The sequence below is a fragment of the Musca autumnalis genome, unplaced genomic scaffold (genome assembly GCF_047663935.1).
Source record: "Musca autumnalis isolate F117 unplaced genomic scaffold, ASM4766393v1 scaffold_4, whole genome shotgun sequence".
Classification (NCBI taxonomy): domain Eukaryota; kingdom Metazoa; phylum Arthropoda; class Insecta; order Diptera; family Muscidae; genus Musca; species Musca autumnalis.
The window spans coordinates 31,653,866-31,667,254 of NW_027411977.1; the positions used below are offsets into that span (position 1 = coordinate 31,653,866).

A 13,389-nucleotide genomic window follows, 5' to 3' on the forward strand; every position below is an offset into this window, starting at 1 on the left:
TGCTAACTTGTTAGGCTTCAGTAAAACATTTCACACAGAAAGGCCATGTCTCTTCTGTCAAAACTGCCGCCAGTTATCCACCAACTTAGAGCTGAGAGGTAAAACAATTAGCAACAGGTTAGCGGATTAGTTTCAGTTTACAATTCATTGAAATACAAGAGGCTATAAATGGAAATAAGATATAAATTAAACAAAAAACCTTAGAGGTGGGAGAGGGGGCTGCAGAGAGAGAGAGGCCGTTTGTCTTATCATTAATAAATAAATATAAAATATAATACCGTTTAGTTTATGGCTCAAAGGCGTATTTATATGGCGCATGTTTGTGTGCTTGTTTTTTATAAATAAATCTTATTAAAATAAAAGATTATGAATGGGAAGCTAAGTCTCTGGCAAAAGTGGCATAAATGAGATACACTTATTCCAGTGATGTCATCTGTGTATCTAGTGCCAGTTTGTTGACAGCTTCGTGTGAATTCAAATAAACAAGCGCATAAGTCATGTGCTGCAGACTGACTTGCTACGTTATTTTTAATCTTGAAAATTATGGCACTACTAACACACAGTCAGTCAGTCGCTCTATAAGAGGAAATATGCCGAGTTACTAGTTCAGTGGGTAAAAATAGATAGAACTTTTTGTTTTACATCGTATCCATAGACCTAAATCAACGCCAACAGAGAAGCGTTTTAATGGGAAAGAAGACAAGGGAAATGTGTCCGTAGGTGTCTTACTAGAAATAGTTCATTATTTTGTTGTTGTTGTTTTTTTAGGAAACCAATCTTAAAGATGTTTTAGTTCCTCTAGAGGCATTTGAATTATTCAAGTTTATCTTTTTCTATGACTGCCATACCACGAGAAAAATACCATACATTATTGAACATACGAGTATTACAAAATAATAGTATGTACATTGTACACTAGGGCGAACCAAAAAAAAAAAAAAAAAAATGTTTTTGTTTTTGTATATAGATATTGTTGACCTTTGATCAGTAATTTTTGCTTTTATTTCTTCGGCTTAATGTCAGTAAAATTGAAAACAGAACACTTTCGGTTTTTAGTTTATGTAGGCGATGAAAGATACCAAGAAACGGACCTGACCAACTTTAACATGGCAAAGACCGTGGTGTCACCTGGGAGCTGCCTTTAACACCCATTAAAGGAAGTGAGCTAACAAGTGCCGCCCGTTCACCCATAAGAACGTTAAAAACTTGGGTTTGGGCGTCGGGTTAGTAACCCTCCCATAGAAAAAGCAGCCTACCATGAAAAAATTAAAGAAAAGAAAAGCAAGTAAAAAAGTTTTAGTCGGCTTTGCCGACAGAGATATACCCTCAGTAGGGTGGGGCGATTTGAACACCACCACGGGCGCTGGATTTTCTGATTATTGGGATTGTACTGAGCAAAAAAGTCCCCTAGACCATATGTCTACGGTGAAAATCGAGCCCCCGGATTTTGACTTGAAGTTTTTTTTTCAAGGTTTTTGGATATTTTGGCGTATAACAGCCAAGCCACTGAGATTTTCGATCCAACACAAAGACAAAAATTGTACCCAAGACAATAATTAAGAACTCTCTAGTACATAGCAAAAACATTGGAACGCTCCTTCAGGCAGTTATGGCCCCGAGAATGTGCACATTTTTCGGAAAATATCGATAAATTACACTGTGCTACAAAATTTGGCTCAAAGTCAGTGGATGGAAATTTTATTTTTTAGATGAAAGCCCTTAGTGAGTGTACTAAGAACGCAAAAGGAAATTTTCAGGATAGGTCAAGTTTCTGAGATACGGATTGGCCAAAATATCCTTGAAAAAAATTTCATATCAAAATCCGGGGGCTCGATTTTCACCGTAGACATATGGTCTAGTGGACTTTTTTGCTCAGTACAATCCCAAGAATCAGAAACTCCAGGCGCCCATTATCACTTTTTTCCTTTTATACAAATCGCGCTGGCTTAACCTTCAGCGTATATGTGTCTATGAAAGATCGAATGTATTTAGAGTCTTTTCTAAATTTTGTCTATTTTGGAAGTGGACCACTAGTCATTTCAGTGGGTCATCGTATAACTTTTGGACCAGTATGCCAGGAAGCATGGACATGGAAACACAATATCGCTGTAAATATGACCACAACGAACAGCATCGGTATACATTTCCAAAGGATCTTTGAACAGACCCTAAACTGCACTTAGAAACAAAAGTCGAACCCTAAGGGCCGAGATAAACAAAATTTGGACAACATATTAGAAGATCCAACGTTTAGAACAACTTGGTTGTCCCGTTCAAGAGATTTCGTGCATACCTTTTACTCACATTTTTTTTTTTTGGGGGAAGTACTGGAATTTGTGGGCCGGTATTGCCCATCTTTGAACTGAAACTAAGTTTGGACAAAATATGACGAAGGCAAATTTTTGACCAAATCGGTTGATCAGTTAGATAGATATCGTGCTCTCAAGCCACTATATATGGTGTCATAGGGATTTTTTACATCTTTCGGGCTGTTTTCTCAAAAAGTATGGACTTGCCCCTGAAAAAAACTTTTCCCGTCGTAATTGAGGCAGCGAATGCAAGTTGCTTCAATAAAAATCTAAGAGATTCGGGAGCTGGTCGTAAAGTGAACTTATCCGCGAAATTTTGTGTGGGAGATACATGAAGGAGTGGAAAAATATATACCATATTTGAACCTGATCTATATCTATAATAGGATGTGTAAAATATGGACCAAATCGGTCACTCCCTTCAAGACCTATCGTGTGCACAATTTTTCCGAAGATTTTTTGAACTTTTGTGGGGAAGGTACCTGAAGGAGTGGATCGACATAACCCATCTTCGAAATTAAACTAAGTTTGGACAAATTTCGAACCGAATCGGCTGATGTGTTTGAGAGTTATCTTTCGCTCCAACCACTACACACCGTGTCATTGGGGTTTTTTGCACTTTCAGGTTATTTGCTGAGGAAGTATGGGCTTGCCTCTGATGAAACTTGTACCGTCGTATGGAGGGCAGTGAATGCAAGTGGTCCCAACAAAAATCAAAGCGATTCGAGAGCAGGTCCTAAACGGAACTTATACGAAATTTTGTGTGGGAGGTATCCGAAGGAGTGGACAGATTGAGTCCATATTGGAACTTCTTCTAAATCTGGTAAAGATTTCTCGATGTGCAAACTATTAACCAGAGGAGATACCGGAAGAAGTGGACCGATATAACCCATCTTCAAACTTAAACTAAGTTTGGACAAAATATTACGAAAGCAAATTTTGGACCGAATCGGTTGATCCGTTCAAGTTATCGTGCGCACCAGCCAGCCAGACAGACAGACGGACGGACATGGCTAAATCGACTCCAAATTGTCAGAAACACATTTCGTCCAAACATACTTGGGGTCTAAAACCATTATTTCGATGAGGGTATAACACACCCCTCTAAAGTTGGCGACCCCCCAAACACCTGGAATTTTCGCACTTTTTATAGAGAAGGTGCAGTTTACGCATTGGCAGATGTACATGAAAAGTACAAGGCCGACATTACTACCATACAGGAAGTACGATGGTTTGGGAAAAGCGTCACAACACCTAAAGGTGACGCACTGTATTATAGCTGCCATCCGGTCTCCAGCTTCACTCCAGTGAATGAAAGACTTGCTACAATACAGATAAAAGCAAAATTCTTCAACATTAGCTTTATCTGCGCTCATGCTCCAACCGAAAACAAAGACGAACAGACCAAAGATATACATATTCTATGGGCGTTTAGAAGAAACATACGACCATTGTCCTGCCCATGGCATTAAAATTATTCTAGGCGATTTTTATGCCAAAATTGGAAAGGTGAATATCTTTGGCCCAAACGTCTGAAAATTCCGTCTTCACAGTGAAACATCTGACAACGGGATGAGGCTGATAGACTTTGCAGTCGCAAAAAACATGGTAGTTAGAAGAACCAGATTTAAGCATCTCGATATTCATAAGGGCACCTGGCTGTCTCCAGATCAAAGAACAATAAATCAAATTGTTCACGTTGTGATAGATGAGAGACATTCGTCGAGCGTGTTGGATGTACGTTCGTTCCACGGAGCAAACATAGACTCGGACCACTACCTTGTTACAAAAAAGGTACGTACTCTGTTAAACGTAGCGAATAAAGTACGAACAGACACAACACAAAAGTTAGACATCGGTAAGCTGCAATCACAACAGCTAGCCACAGCATATTCCACTCAACTGGCCCAATTGCTTAATCAAAGCACTCCTCCTCCCGATAACATATCAGCACAATAGCAAAGTATTGCCCATTCCATGCAAACAGCCGCAAAATCCATACTTGGATACCAGAGACCTCCACCGAGGAATCCATGGTATGACCAGGAGTGTCGTGCTGCTACTGAAGGGGAAAATGCGGCATATAGGGCTTCTCTTCAATCAGTAGCAACGCGTAGCGCACGAGGGAGGTATCGGGTGAAAAAGAGAGAGGAGAAACGTCTTTTTCGCAGGGAAAAGAGAGAAATGGAAAAGCGACAGTGTGAAAAAATCGCGATGTACAGGAGCCAAAATGAAGTCCAAGTAAAACATCAAACTGATGGCTTTGGCGCAGGCACATTCTCCTGTAGAGACCAGCAAGGTAATTTGCTAACTGATACAGAACATTTTTCCAAACTGTCGGTGTCCAATAGTAGCGAAGACGACGAAGATACTACAGATCCAATCCTAGAATATGGTATTGAATGTATACCGCCTGACCAAAATGAGGTGGAGTCAGCAATAAACCGGCTAAGGAATAAAAGGCAGCAGGAACCGATGCTTACCAGCCGAGCTGTTCAAACCCGGAGGCGACATGCTGATAAGGTGTATGCATCAACTAACTATAGAGGCATAGGTCTTCTCCCTATTGCCTATAAGATAGTGTCAGGGATATTATGCGAACGACCAACGCCCATGGTCAACGAATTATTGGGCCTTACCAATGCGGCTTTAGACCTGACAAGTCCACCATTGACCAGATATTTACCCTGCGGAAAATCCTGGAGAAGACCCAGGAGATGCAGACCTACCACCTTTTTGTCGATTAGAAGACAGCCTTCGACAGCCCCCTACGCCCAAAGGTATTCCAAGCCATGTCTGAATTTGGTATCCTCGCAAAACTCATTTGTAAGATGACTTTAACTGATGCTAGGTCCTCATTTGAAATAGGAAAGAACCTATCCTAACAATTCGATACCGAAAGAGGTTTCAGAAAAGGAGACAACCTTTCGTGTGACTTGTTCAACATCCTGCTGAAAAAAGGTTATACGAGAGGCAAATGTCAAAAGAAATGGCACAATGTACAGCAACAGCCACATGTAACTTGCTTATGCTGATGACATTGATATCATGGGACGATCAGTAAAGGAAGTAACTGATACTTTTAAGAAGGTCGAAGGGGAATCAGCGAAAGTGGGTCTGACAGTAAACGGCGAAAAGACAAAGTTGATGGTGTCGAAGCGCAATGCGTCTATAGAGCTAGGACCAACTGTTGAAGTTGGTTCCTATAATTTTGAGGTAGTAAAAGACTTCGTCTACATCGGCACCGCCATAAACACAACAAACAACATCCGTTGTGAAATACGAAGACGAATAGCGTTGGCCAACAGATGCTGCTTTGGCTTAAGTAAGCAGTTTAGAAACAAGGCCACATCTCGTCAAACAAAAACAACGCTTTACAAAACACTGATATTACCTGGTCTAATGTATGGTTTCGAAGCCTGGGTACTTGCGCTGGCAGACAAGGCAGTGCTTGAGGTGTTTGAGAGAAAAATTCTTCGAAAGATCAACGGGCCAATCTGCGTTGACGGTGAATATCGACGTTGTGTGAACCACGAGCTGTATCTGCTATACAACAACATCAGTGTAGATAAACGTATCGAGATGCAACGATTGCGTTGGCTAGGCCATATCATAAGAATGAGCGATGATGAACCCGCTAAAAAGGCGTATAAATACCGACCGCTTGGCGGTGCACGCAGAATTGGCAGGCCAAGGAATAGATGGCGCAAACAAGTGGATGATGCGATGAAAAGGCGCGGTATTCCAGAGTGCGAAGCAACAAATAGAGAGGAATGGAGATCTTTTCTTAGTTCGGCCTATGGAACAAATGTTCTGCAATGGGCCAGCTAAGTAAGTAAGTGAACGTGTAGGGCTGGCGAAGGCTGCTTTAAGTCGACAACAAGATGGTAGATATCAATCTGCTTTTCTTGGTAATTTCCAGGATTTTCCGCAATGTAAATATCTGGTCTATGGTGGATTTTCCCGGTCTAAAGCAACAATGATATGGTTTTATTATTTCATTAACCATAGGCTTTAGTTGTTCACACAATATCCCAGATACTAAGGTGTAATAAGGAGCAGGCTTATGCCCCTGTATTTGGAGCACACAGTATTATCACTCTTCTTGTGGACTGGAACTGCTCACGTTCAAATTTTCGGCTACGAGTCCTTCCTGCCAGATGGCGCTAACTAGCTGATCCATACACCTTATCAGCGTGTAGCCTTCTTCAACCTGTCTACAGCTGTCTGTACTTCATCTTGGCTTAATACCAACTTCTGGTATTTGATCTGTGGTATATTCGTCGCCTTCGCTAGTATTGGATACCAACAGTTTGGAAATATGGACTTTCAATAACCGGAGGACACTATCTGTATCCGTTACCATATTTCCCTGCTCGTCTCTACAGGAGAATGTGCCTGTCCCAAACCATCAGTTTGATGTTTTACTCTTTGGTAGAACTTTCGGACTTCTGGCTCCTGTACATCTCGATTTTTTTAAAACTTCCGCTTTTCCATTTCTCTCCCGGCACCTCTCTCGTGCGCTACGAGTTGCTACTGATTGTAGAGTAGACCTATATGCCGCATTCTTCTCTTCGGCAGCAGCACGGGACTCCTGGTCATACCATGGATTCCTTGGCCCCTGGTATCCAAGAATGGAATTTGCGGGACCGGGGGTGCTTTCATTAAGCAATTGGGTTATGTCGGCAGCTTACCGATGTCCAACTCCGTTTTGTGTCTATTCGTACTTTATTTACAACGTTTAGACGGGTACCTACCTTTGCTGCAACAACGTAATGATCCGAATCAATGTTTGTTCCGTGGATCATCCAATACTCTCGATGAATATCTTCCATCAATCACTGCCTAATCAATTTGGTTTCTTGTTTTCTGATCTGGTGACCGCCAGGTGCCCTTATAAATATCGAGAAGCTTAAATCTGGTGCTGCCTACCATGTTTTTTGCTGCTGCGAAGTCTATCATCCTCATTCCGTTGTTAGATGTTACATTATGGAGATTGAATTTTCCGCTCTGTTGGACCAAAGATGTTCTCCTTTTCAATTTTGTCATTAAAATCGTCTAGAATAATTTTAATGTCATGGGCAGGACAACGGTCATGTGTTTATACCCTCAGCATTTATGCTAATAGTGTACGGCAAAAGGTGGCTCATCGCAATAATGGTTTTAGACCCCAAGTATGTTTGGACGAAATCCATTTCAGACTATTAGGAGTTGATTTAGCCATATCCGTTCGTTTGTCTGTTTGTGTGAATGGCTGGAACGCACGGAATGGCTCGAACGGATCAACCGATTCTGTCCAAAATTTGGTTTTCTTAATATTTTGTCCCAACTTAGCTTAACTTCGAAGATGGGACATATCGGTCCACTCCTTCGGGTACCTCCCCCACAAAAGTCCGAAAATGTTCGGAAAAAATTGAAGTGAGTAAAAGATTTGGTCCATAATTTACACATCGGGAAACTTCTACCAGACATTGAAGAGGTTCGAATATGGTCACTATCGGTCCACTCCTTCAGGTACTTCCCACGCAAAATTTTGGAAAAGTGCAGTTTAAGGTCTGCTCTGGAAGCGCTTCCATTCCTTTTGCAACAACTTGTATTAGCTGCCCCCATTACGATTGTATAAATTTTTTTAGGGGGCAAGTCCATACTTCCGGAGAAAATGGCACAAAAGTTGTTAAAACCCCCTATATGGCACTATATGTAGTGGCTGAAGCGCACGATACTTTCGAACGGATCAACCGATTTGGACTTAATTTGCCCTTCGTAATATTTTGACCAAACTTAAAATTCGAAGATGGGTCATATCGGCCCACTTCTTCGGGTACATCCCCCACAAATGTTCAAAACTTTCCGATAAAATGGTGAAGGCAGTGACCGTTTTGGCCCACACTTTGCACATCGTTATATTTCTGCAAGACATAGATTAGGTTCAAATATGAAATAATCGGTCCACTACTTCGGGTTCCTCGCACAGAAAATTTCGGTAAAATGCAGTTTAAAAGCTGTTCACAAATCGCTTTGATTTTTATTGCAACAACTTGTATTCCCTGCCACCATTACGACGGTACAAGTTTCTTCAGGGGCAAGGCCATACTTTCTGAGAAAGGGGCCGAAAGGGTCCACATAGGTGTTCTGCTTAGGGTATCTCCCCCACAAAAGTTCAACATTTTTATTTAAGTATAGTTTAGGATATTTTCGAATATCCTTTGGAAAATTATTATATACTTTGTGGTCCTGTTTACAGCGATATTATGCTTTTCCTTGGCAAGTCCATGCTTCCTGACATATAGGCCCAAAACCTCTAAGATATACGGTGACCAACTGAAATGACTCTCAAAATAAGATCCACTTCCAAAATGGAGTATGTCGATCCATTCCTTTAGGTACCTCCTCCGCATCACTTCCGAGCTTTAATACAAATACACTCCATGTCAGTAGAATAGAATACCTAAATTTTTGTTAATGTTAGCTTATTTATCCCGAAGCGAATAAATCTACGTTTTTAATCTTATAGGGACTTAAAGTCGATCATGTTCTACATCAAACACAGAAAAAAATTATGTTTCTAGCTCTTCGCGAAATGACTTTCTGATCATTTTTCCGATAGTACTATTAAAAATAGGCATTTATTTTTGGTCATCAGGATAGAACAGTCATTTTATTTTCGCGAATTTTTGAGATATTAACGCCGAATTTTCTTTCAGTCGATAAAGCAGGGCTTTCTAATCATTTTTCACCAAAGAAATTATATTACAGGGATTATTATACAGGGGTTCTGATGAACTAATTCGGTTTTGTGGGAGCCCATGGGAGAGGAAAATACATGTGGCTTTTAGGTCACTTTATAAGGTGATTTTCTTTCAAAATAAAAGGGACATAAATCAGTTATAAAGTTTCATAACCGATTTCTATGATCTTTTCTTCAAGAAGTCGAAAATTATCTTTCAAACAAGCCATCGGGCAAATTGCAAACATTTTTTCATCGGGTTCTAAGCTGTGTAGAAGATACCCGACAATATAAGTATCTATTATTACGAAAAAGTAAATTAAGTAAGCTTTTGAAAAAAAAAAAACAATTAAGTCGCTTAAAATAGATGAGCTATCCAATGTTTTGTGTTTTAACCTTTTGTTTTTTATTAATATTTTGTATTTCCTAACATTGGAACCCCAATGCGTATGATTGTTATTACAATCTTTATAATTAATATAATAATCATACGTACTGGGGTTCCAATGTGATGGACCTAAATGTACTATGACAAGTGGTTTGTTTTTACGCTAGCATAAAAAGCGAACACAAATGTTCTACAGCCAGGAAAATTTATCTTCGGATTAGCTGTATTTCCAGTTTTCTCCAAATTACTAGAGTTCTGAATGAAACATTTTTTGAACACGTGGCTACGAAAGCAAGTGATGCTTGTAAGAGGATTAAAATTATGTAAAATATTCATACGGTACATTATTTGATAGGTGTCATTTGTAATTTTTCTGAGCACTGTTGTTTCATCCCACATTTGAGACGAATTTATGTAAATGATTATCCAAGAAACCTCCAGAGATATTCTTGTAATTAAGTCTACATTTTCGATATCATTGGCGTAGTATAGGCAAATAGACAACAATGAAATGTGTGTGTGTTATTAAACTATTTTTTAATTCAATTGTCATTAATTATTTATTTAAAGATGTCTGTGAGAACAAAACACAAGTTAATCATCATTTTCATGTACCTCCCTAATACCCAACCATGCCAAACAATTGAATGTAAATGATTTTGGTAGTAGTGGTAATGTTGTTGTAAAATATTCAAGTGTTCGTTCATTTGTTATTTACTGGAACAAACCATTTTACCATTTTTTATGGTCAATGTCGTTGTAGCTTCTTTGGGGCGATGTTAGTCGTTTCATTTTCTTGTTTCTTGGGAAGGTAGTGTTTCGTCTTCTTGTGTTTTGCTTCATAAATGTGAAGTGCCTCCTCACAGTGCAATGTGTCTACTTCCACTTTGTATTGATAAACGAACGTCAAGAGGAGTAGTCGTAGAAGATGAGTTTCTTTCTTTAGCGAGCATTCAAATGCCAAAAAGGAAAACGTGAATGACACACCATGGCATGCATGCCACAGCTCTAGAAAATAAACCAACAAAAAAATGTGATGGCATACAATGAAGAAGCATGTTATTGAACTTTGATTTTTTGTTTGTGGATATTTTTAATCACATTGCGGTTGTTCTCCGCTGTTTTTCAACTAAATTTAATTATGGTGATACACAAAACACCAATCGTTGGAGGATAGCAAATTAAAAAAACTCAAACTCAAAAAAATTAGATCAATTTAAAATGTTGATGTTATAATATTTTAATGAAAAAGCGCCGTAATAAATTATAAAATATAAAATATGAAACATAAAATATAAAATGTTAAATATAAAATATAAAATATTAAATATTAAATATTAAATATTAAATATTAAATATTAAATATTAAATATTAAATATTAAATATTAAATATTAAATATTAAATATTAAATATTAAATATTAAATATTAAATATTAAATATTAAATATTAAATATTAAATATTAAATATTAAATATTAAATATTAAATATTAAATATTAAATATTAAATATTAAATATTAAATATTAAATATTAAATATTAAATATTAAATATTAAATATTAAATATTAAATATTAAATATTAAATATTAAATATTAAATATTAAATATTAAATATTAAATATTAAATATTAAATATTAAATATTAAATATTAAATATTAAATATTAAATATTAAATATTAAATATTAAATATTAAATATTAAATATTAAATATTAAATATTAAATATTAAATATTAAATATTAAATATTAAATATTAAATATTAAATATTAAATATTAAATATTAAATATTAAATATTAAATATTAAATATTAAATATTAAATATTAAATATTAAATATTAAATATTAAATATTAAATATTAAATATTAAATATTAAATATTAAATATTAAATATTAAATATTAAATATTAAATATTAAATATTAAATATTAAATATTAAATATTAAATATTAAATATTAAATATTAAATATTAAATATTAAATATTAAATATTAAATATTAAATATTAAATATTAAATATTAAATATTAAATATTAAATATTAAATATTAAATATTAAATATTAAATATTAAATATTAAATATTAAATATTAAATATTAAATATTAAATATTAAATATTAAATATTAAATATTAAATATTAAATATTAAATATTAAATATTAAATATTAAATATTAAATATTAAATATTAAATATTAAATATTAAATATTAAATATTAAATATTAAATATTAAATATTAAATATTAAATATTAAATATTAAATATTAAATATTAAATATTAAATATTAAATATTAAATATTAAATATTAAATATTAAATATTAAATATTAAATATTAAATATTAAATATTAAATATTAAATATTAAATATTAAATATTAAATATTAAATATTAAATATTAAATATTAAATATTAAATATTAAATATTAAATATTAAATATTAAATATTAAATATTAAATATTAAATATTAAATATTAAATATTAAATATTAAATATTAAATATTAAATATTAAATATTAAATATTAAATATTAAATATTAAATATTAAATATTAAATATTAAATATTAAATATTAAATATTAAATATTAAATATTAAATATTAAATATTAAATATTAAATATTAAATATTAAATATTAAATATTAAATATTAAATATTAAATATTAAATATTAAATATTAAATATTAAATATTAAATATTAAATATTAAATATTAAATATTAAATATTAAATATTAAATATTAAATATTAAATATTAAATATTAAATATTAAATATTAAATATTAAATATTAAATATTAAATATTAAATATTAAATATTAAATATTAAATTAAGGAATTTAATGTTTAACTTTTTATGAGGGAGCGAGTTGTCCGATATGGACCATTTTTTCCATTCTCTGAAACATGTATGTCTACATGTCAAACCCTTACTACATACCATCTCACATCATCATCAACATTATTTTTAATAATTTGTTTGTTTTTACTTTCAAAGTTGTCTGAAACAATTTCAAAAAAAAAAAAAAAACCATCGCCGTAGAAGACAGGCACCTGACTTTCCAAACATCTATCTTCTTGTGTTTATATTAGTCCCAATTAGAGTTTATTATGTATGCTTCTTTGCTCCGCCATTTAGAGTCCATTATGATTTTTGGATGAAACAAAAACACCAACAAGCGGTTAATTTGTTCAACGTCATTAAAGAAAAGTGAAAATAAATAAATTATCTATTTAAAATTTGTTGCTGCTGCTTCTACTGCACTTTCTTCATTCTTTCCCAGTTTTTGTTGTTGTTGTTGCTTTTGTTGCTCATTTCTTGAAATAACAAACAGCTCTGGGCTAAAATAAACACATTTCTAAAGTGTTTCCTATGTATGCACCACCTCATTTGTTAACTTCCCTATTTTTAGAGGGAATGGGGGTTGTTGTTGTTGTAAACCTTTAGACAGATTTTAATATCTTTTTTGTATAAAGAAAAGAAAAACACAGTGTCATCAAGGGTAATGATAAGGAAATGTTTTTAAGGTTTTTATTTGATGAAAGGGAGTTCAGTAAAATTGTAATTATTTATAGTATAGTAAATATTTTAAGGAGATAGTAAATATTTTCAGGAAAATTTCATAGAAATTGAATCTAGGTTTTATTTTACTGGGTCTTTTCTTTTTATAATTTTTCTTGGTTCTTCTGGGGCCTCTGATTCCAACTATAAGAAACACCTTGATTGTAATTATACCAACAGCATTTATGCTAAGGAGGTTATATGCACTAGGGTTATAACTTTTTTACAACCTCGTATCCCTGTATGATGTTTTGATGAATTTTTACCTAAGATCGCATAATATCTTAATTATAAAGTGATTCGATAAAAAAGCTTCCGAACAAAAAGCTTTTAAAGTTTTTATTTTTCAGAACTTTTTTGAAGCCACTTTAAGCTGATATTTAACTGAAAACAAGATATAG

General features: G+C 34.1%; 1 protein-coding gene across 50 annotated transcripts in view; it reads left to right on the plus strand.

Annotated features, from left to right (window-relative positions):
* The window catches only part of LOC141402464 (uncharacterized), a 71,187-nt gene that overhangs the window by 23,404 nt on the left and 34,394 nt on the right, over window positions 1-13,389 (plus strand). The window lies entirely within an intron of this gene.